Source organism: Triticum aestivum, chromosome 7B (assembly GCF_018294505.1).
Source record: "Triticum aestivum cultivar Chinese Spring chromosome 7B, IWGSC CS RefSeq v2.1, whole genome shotgun sequence".
Lineage (NCBI taxonomy): Eukaryota > Viridiplantae > Streptophyta > Magnoliopsida > Poales > Poaceae > Triticum > Triticum aestivum.
In genome coordinates this window covers 126,281,857-126,290,346 of record NC_057813.1, presented here as the reverse complement: position 1 = coordinate 126,290,346, position 8,490 = coordinate 126,281,857, and the positions used below count along the sequence as shown (strand labels likewise).

At 43.6% G+C, this 8,490-nt stretch overlaps 1 pseudogene; it reads left to right on the top strand.

Moving 5' to 3' along the window:
• Positions 1 to 1,708: 1,708 nt before the first annotated feature.
• Positions 1,709 to 8,027, top strand: LOC123159686 (potassium channel KOR1-like; annotated as a pseudogene).
• Positions 8,028 to 8,490: the final 463 nt, after the last annotated feature.

Here is an 8,490-nt window from a genome sequence, read left to right as displayed (position 1 = left end):
AATTAGCGGCGCCATTAGCCGCTAATGACGTTGCCACGTCGATACGACCGGAGTTCAACCGCCGGCGAGGTCAACGACGACGGAACGGCTCGGGTTTCGCCCTCCGGCGACCAAACGCCGCGCGGAGGGGCTCTGTGGGTTCCTGACGCTCATGCGCATCTGGCGGAGGCGACGAGAGGTTGCGGGGGCGGCGGAGCTCGCCGGAGCGAGGCTCGCGGCGGCGGCCGGAGCTCGGCTCGAGCAGGCGCAAGGCTACAGAGCGTGGGGAGGCAGGGGAGAAGGGGGAATCGATGCAGGGGCTCACGGCGGACTCGATGGCGTCAACAGCGAGCTCGGGGACGGCCGGACGGCGACGTGCAGGCGGTGGAGATCCACGGCGGCCGGCGATGAAGAAGACGACGGTGGCGACGATGGAGGCCGTCCGGAGGTGCGTGGCTCGACGAGGAGGACGAGGGAGTCGCGGAGGAGCTGTGGAGCGCGTCGGGGAGGCGCGGCAGTGGCCGAGGCCTCGGTGGCTGTGGACGGCGGCGACGGCGGTCTCGGCTGCGAGAGTAAGAGCGAGGGAGAGGAAAGGAGAGGACTGGGGAGAGTGAGAGGGTCCAGGGGGGCGCGTGGCGTCGTTCAGACGCATCAACGGAGAGACAGGCAGGGAGGGAGGGAGGAGGTGGCGCGGCGCGACGGTGCGCGCGTCGGGCACGCGCCCGTCCTTCTGGCGGGAGAAAGACGACAGGGGAGGGGGAACAGGTGGGCTAGGCTGGCCAACTGGGCCGGCCAGGCCACACAGTGCTGGGCCAGCACAGGAGCTGGCCGCAGGTAAGTTTTCTCCTGTTTTGTTTTTCTTTTCTATTTTTTGACATTTGTTTTGATTTAACAAAAATACTAAATCATTTTATTTTCTTATGCCATTTTTTGTAGGAACTAGTGGTATTAGTCCAAAACTCCTCAACAATTGGCATAATTTTTGGACATATATAATATATATAACATATATATATATCCAATGCAAATAATTATGTGTTAATTCCAGTTGTCCAAAATAAATACTTACGAGCTCCTAATAATATTGGTTTGATTTTTATCTCTGTCCAATATTTTCAGAGAGCAACATGAGCATTTTCTTGGACCTTTTTGGAGCAATTTTTATTTGGGTCATTTCTAAAAATGATTCTGAGGGTTTCACAAATCCTCATTTCAAATTTAAATGGAAATAAAACATGATGCACACATGACTAGCTAGTCTAGGTCATACCAGAACTAGGGAAGTGACATTCGTGGTCAATAGGATTTGTTTTTTAAGTTTTAAACATTCCCACAAGTGTGGCATGCACTGGCAAACTCATAGCCTTGGGATTTACCGCGTCGAATGCATTGTGAACACGTGAACATCGCAACTATCATCGGCTAGGGTGAGAAAAAAATGACAACATGATGAGCCACTATGTTAAAATAGAGTACGCTCATATATCAGGATATTAAGTCATACTTATTTGGTTAGACATATTTTCAGGATATTAAGTCATACTTATTTGGTTAGACATATTTTTTTTGTCTTTCGTTGCAACGCACGGGCACATTTGCTATATATAATAAAAAGGCAGGTAAATGCATCACCCCCTGTCATGAATTTTGAGAAGAAAAGGCAGAAAATTTGGGCAAACATCCAAGTCAGCAAAATTGTTTTGTTTTCTAGTTTTCTCTTTGGCACATGCATTCCTATGTTTTTCCTGTTCCCTCTTGGAGCCCTGCAAACCAAAGAGCCCTAAAGCCGCGCAAAAAGGGAATCGGCGAGAATATCAGCGATTCGGACTGATCCATGTGACAAGACCTCCGATGTTCACAGAAACTGGGCAGCCGGCGGCGCGGGGGCTCGATCGATCGAGCTCATCACTCACTGGCATTCGGAGGTGTGTTCATGCCGTGCAAATGGGGAGGTGGCTGCGGCCCAATCCGAGGGTCGGGGAGGAGGAAGAGGAGGCGGAGAAGGAGTACCAGGTGGACGTGCTGCCCGACCGGCTGAAGTCGTCGCGGAGCAGCCGCGCTCCCTCGCTCCGCTCCCTCAGCCGCCTCGCCGACGACGTGGAGGGCGGGTTCCTCCGCGGCCACATCGCCCACCCCGACAACGAGTACGTGCCGCCGCCCTGCCACGCCACCGATCCTCCGCCCGTTCCTTCTTCTTCCGCAAATTCTTCTTTGCAAATTAGGAGAACAGGTTATATGGCTACAAATCAATGAATTAGAGTTGAATGCTGCAAGCTTCAAGTTCACATTTTTGTCATGCATGTTTAAACCAATTCTAGAAAGGACGAACAACTTAAACTGTTTCAGCTTAAGCTGTATGTATCGACGGGAATGCAGCTAATTCAGTGGTTCGTGGTTTTGTTTTGGGTGGCGTCTCTGCAGGTGGTATCGGATATGGACAAGGTTCATAGTGTTTTGGGCAGCGTTTAGTTCCTTCCTTACACCCTTGGAATTTGGGTTCTTCAGGGGGCTGCCTTGGAACCTCTTCCTCTTGGACATGGTTGGCCAGATTGCCTTCCTTATTGATATTGCTCTGAGGTTTCTTGTGGCCTACCGTGACCCGGACACACTCTGCATCGTATACAATCCAACCTCTATTGCCGTCCGGTAATATTCCTGCCTCACATGTTTGGAATTTGAACTGCAGCACTGCATTATCGCCTAATACTTGCACCCTACGTACGTGGTACTGCAGATGTTTGCTTCTCGTCCTTAGATGAACACCACTCACTAAAACGAATGGAAAACACCAGTCATTAAAACAGATGGATTCTAAGAGAAATGTGCTGTGGCTCTCAGTTATTTTAATGTTGCTCCATGAAAACTCTTCCCAGAGGGGCATTTGCAAGCTGTATTTTCAAAATTTATCCTTGCAACGATACGAGAGTTTTTCATTCGCACAGAAAATATATATGAGAGTTTCATCTAACACACAACGACGCACATTTAGATAATTGTTCGAGAGAGGAAAAATGTAAGAGGGTTTCTGCTCAGGCATCTGTGTTGGCTTTTTGCTCAAGCACATGAATACAAAGACGAGAACAATATTCCTCCAATTTTGCAGTGCTTAACCCATGCTCTTCCTTTTCTCCTTATTATTTGAAGACCATGCAACCTTTGTTTATGCATATACACACCTCATGAACTGTTTTATTATTATCCAACTCAGACATATAGGAACATGTACTTGTATACGATTCAGACTCGGTGATTTTCTAGCCGAGCTTTCTTGCTCAAACCCAATATGTTCAAGAACTCTTACTCAGACTATACACCACAAGCTACTCAGAAGCAACACAAGCAAGAAAAAACTCCCTACTACAGGATTACATCCAACAGTTTGTACTTTACGATATGTTCTCTGACTACACATGTAACCATGATTTCTCTGCTTTATGAATCCAGATATTGCAAATCAAACTTCATCTTCGATTTACTTGGTTGCTTCCCTTGGGATGTTATCTATAAGGTCATTCTTTTGCTCCCGGGTTATTTTCACTGATTTCACATACAGTGTGGAGCTTATGATGTAGTTATATTTACCTTATCTGATCTCGTTTACATATAATGAACTCTAACAGGCTTGTGGACGTAAAGAAGAAGTACGATACTTATTGTGGATTCGCATGACAAGAACTCAGAAAGTTACACAGTTTTTTAGGGATTTGGAAAAGGACATTCGTGTTAATTACCTGTTCACAAGAATAGTGAAACTCATAGTTGTGGAGCTCTATTTTACACACACGGCAGCTTGCATCTTCTATTACCTGGCAACAACACTTCCTGAATCAATGGAAGGATATACATGGATAGGGAGTTTGCAGTTAGGAGACTATAGCTATTCTCATTTCAGGGATATTGATCTAACCACACGTTATATTACATCAATGTACTTTGCCATCGTCACCATGACAACTGTTGGTAAGTTTTGGTCTCATGCTTAAACAAATAATTTCCACTTTCCGCAACTATCTTTGTAGAAACATGCAACCTTTGTTTATTTTAAATTTATATGATATTCTTTTTCCTTTGCAGGCTATGGTGACATTCATGCTGTAAATCTAAGGGAAATGATATTTATCATGATATATGTTTCCTTTGGTATGGTTCTTGGAGCTTATCTCATCGGTAACATGACTGCAATTATTGTGAAAGGCTCGGCAACCGAGCGATTCAGGGATCAAATGAAAGAAGCTATCATGTATATGAACAGACATAAACTTGGAAAGGACATCAGAGAACAAATCAAGGGTCATTTGAGGTTGCAGTATGAAAGCAGCCGCACTGAAGCCTCTGTTCTTCGGGATATCCCAATTTCTATTCGTGCAAAGGTGATGATTTATATTTTAGATATCTTGCCATTATTCCAAATACAGTTTGAAAACTTCTTCTATTGTGAGTCTTTTAAGATGTATCATACATTGTGTTGCGTTTGCAGATTTCACAAACACTGTACATGCCATATATTGAAAGGACACCACTGTTCAAAGGATGTTCAGCAGAATTCCTTCAACAGATTGTGAGTATTCTTTTTGTTTGAACAAATTATACATGTTGATCTATTTTATAATTGTATGAACTTTTTCAATAATTCTCTCTTGTGCTCTTTACTCCTTGCAGGTTGCCAGGCTGCAAGAAGAGTTCTACTTACCAGAAGAAGTTGTTTTGGAGCAAGGAAGTGTAGTTGATCAGTTATACTTTGTCTGTCAGGGTGCACTAGTGAGTTCAATCCTAGGAATAATTGCTTAATTCTTAGAATCTCCCGTTATTCAGATGGGCAGTTGCTGTTAAATCCCCCCCGCCCCCCCACACACCTCATGCAGAGCCACCTATGACGGTATGGCACCCGTAGGTGCAACATCAGGTGATGGTTTGAGATTCACATATTTCCATCGGATTCACTGCAACACATCCCAATTTTACACACTAAATAGTAAAGCATAATCTACAGTGACACCTTGCCGAGAATTTGGTCAGTGGGCCCTGGATTCAACTATCGCTTAATCATCAAGTCAATTTCAATGCTTAATATGCATAGGGATAAATTAGTACTCCCTCCTTCCCAAAATATAAGGCGCGATTGACTTTTTACGGTCTTTGATGCACAACTTTGACCACTAATATATATCAAAGTATATGGATTGAACATGTATAAATGACATTGCTGTATTTGTCTTGCAAAGCAATTTTATTTCATATGTATGTATAATAATTTTATAGACATATAATACATAAAAAATATAGTCAAAGTTGTGCAACGAAGACCAGAAAAGTCAAACCGTGCCTTATATTTTGGGAAGGAGGGAGTACAAGCGAAGTATGCATCGGTTCATCAGAGAGAGTACATAGTGTAGAAACATAAAGTATGTGAATGTCAGAGCAAGAACTCATGGAGAATAGTAGTGGGGTATATCTAAGGAGCATAGGAAATCCACACATATATGATTACCCACAAAATTGCATGGTCATATGTGTCTTGAGAAATAAAGCGCAAAAAGGATACCAGCTTTTTATATATCACATGTATTTGGCACCACCATACGAAGATCTTCGTATTTCAATACACTGTTGATTTTTACTACAGTATCTTGTGTAACATTGTGTCATACTGACTACGCACTACAGCTACATTAATTTGGACTTCTTCTTTTTGTTGGTACATTTCTAGTGCCAGAGAATGGCTTCCAAGTTAATGGGTGCAGGTGTGCCCACTTGCCTGAAACATGGTCTTATGCTCTTGTTGTTCAGGAAGGAGTTGGCATTGGCAAAGATGGTCAAGAAGAGGCCAGTTTAATGTTTGAGCAAGGGAACTCTTTTGGAGAAATTGCTATTCTTTGCAACATTCCACAGCCCTACAATATTCGTGTTTGTGAACTTTGCAGGCTCTTACGGTTGGATAAAGAGTCATTGACATACATATTGGAGATCTATTTCGCTGATGGAAGAAAACTTTTGAGCAATCTTACTGAGGTAAACAGTACAAATAACCAACATGTCAGTAATTATTTTATTTAATCCCAGTATTCATGGATAGTGCATTCTTTTCTTGATGATGTCGGACTGCAGAGCAAGGAATACGGCCTACGAGTCAAACAAATAGGACCAGATATCAAATTCCATATAGGGAAACAAGAGGAAGAGCTGACCTTAAGAGTGAACACCGCCGCTTTCCACGGTGAGCTTAATCAGCTGACAGACTTAATCCGAGCTGGAGTCGATCCAAAGAACACTGATTATGACGGGCGGTCTCCTTTGGTACGTATTGCTAAGGATTTTCTATCTGGTTATACCCTAAATAATAAAATATTGCATGCCTGATATAACCATAACCATCATCATCGTCACAGCATCTTGCAGCTTCCAAAGGTTATGAAGAAGTTGCGCAGTTCCTTATCCATGAGGGCGTTGATATCAACTGTACTGGTATGCTCACTCAGTGAAATGCATCCCTGTGGCCATTTCCAAGTTCTTGCATATACACTTGTATAGTTATATGATAACACATTTTTATGCACTCGATCTTTGCTGAATAACAGATAATTTTGGGAACACACCCTTACTAGAGGCAGTAAAGCAGGGGCATGATAGAGTGGCCTCATTGCTCTTTATCAAAGGAGCCAAGCTGAACCTCGAGAATGCCGGTATCCATCTCTGCATGGCTGTATCAAAGAGAGAGACTGATTTCATCCGGGGGGCTCTAGCTTACGGTGCCGACCCAAACTCGAAAGACTACGACCACCGGCATCCTCTCCACATAGCCGCTGCAGAGGGCTTGTATATAATGGCGAAGTTGTTGGTAGACGCTGGTGCAAGTGTGCTTGTAACAGACAGGTACCACCAAACAATATTTCATCCTTTATATATGCCATCAAGCTTCAAACCATCAAGAGTATAATACTTTCATTGAACGGCCTGATAACCTGCAAGGGCATTGCCATGTATGCAGACGCGGTACTACTCCGCTGGACGAAGGGCGCAAGTCCGGGAGTAAGCCTCTTATAGTGCTTCTGGAAGAGGCAAAAACCGAGGAGCTCTCCAAGTTCCCCACACGAGACGAAAAAGTTAGAGGCAAGTTGAGAAGCCTTGAAACCTCTGTGAAATCACCTGCACATTGTTCGCTTATGACAAAATAAATCTTTTGCTGGCAGATAAAATACATCAACGACTGTGCTCCGTGTTCCCTTGCCATCGTTGAATACTGATGTCAAGCGAAAAGAGGGGGTGATGCTGTGGATTCCTCACACTATCAATGAACTCATCAGGTCAGCCCAGGAGAAGCTGGGTTTGTCCGGCTCACGCCTGCACTTGCTCTGTGAGGATGGCGCAGCGGTTCAGGAAGTGGACATGGTAATTGATGGGCAGAAGCTCTATCTTGTTGGAGACGAGGACATGTGAGAGCGAGTAGAAGGCCAAGTGAAATAAGAAGAAGAAAATTGCAACTTTTCTGTCAGGTAATCATGAAGACTAGTAACCTGTTTTTCGCCGACTTTCTGCTATACTGGTGTTGTGGCAATGTACATAGATACATAAGCAATAAAACGACCGAACTAATTATCGACGTTGTACATATTATAGTTCAATGGAAATACGATGCGGCGCCGAAATGGAATGTGAACGAAGTTGTCCACAAATTGATTCCACTCTGAAGTTGAGCTAATGTTTTGATCCCTCTTGGACCACGCTTTGCAGGAGAGGCTTGGAACAAGATCATGCTATTGCCATGGATGCAAAGCGCGGCACCGGCAGGCCGTGTAGCAAAGAGGAGGTCCATCAGTTACAATGGAGCGTCTGCTCAGACATCTCGGTTTGCTACAGTACACTGCACACAAATGGTAACTGTCTTGGTTAGGCGCGAGTGCGCATCTGGTTGCGGCTTGTTCTTCAGGCTGCAGAGGTTGACATGGTTGGATATGTTGTGCTATTGATAGTCTTGGGCCTAGGCACCCTTGTATTCGGCTCGTATGATGTTTCTTGAGTGCTAGTTGTGCGGTCTTCGCCGCCTTAATTAACCGTGCCCTGTATGGTTTCATCATTAAATCTGTCTTGACGAGATTTTCAAAACTAAATCCCATATTGATTTGACGACTTTGTTTTGGACAAAAAGTTGCCATGATATTTACACTAAAGTTGTCATAGCATTTACACTAATGTTGCCATGACATGTTTCGTCTAGTTTTTTCTTCTAGATTTAAAGCTACCATTATATTTCAACTACTTTTTATGGCAATTTTTATTAATTGACCATGGAAATTTTTAGTAATTAACCACGGCAAATTTAATTCATGGATCATGGCAATTTTTAGTAATTCATCATGGCAATTTAGTTTATAGATCATCAATTTTTTTTTGTAGATCATGGCAATTTTAATATTTTGACCATGGCAAATCTAGTTTTTGACAATGAAAAGTACTTTTTGTATAGACCATGGCAAATTTTAGTGCATGTATCATGGTAAATTTAAGCAATTCACC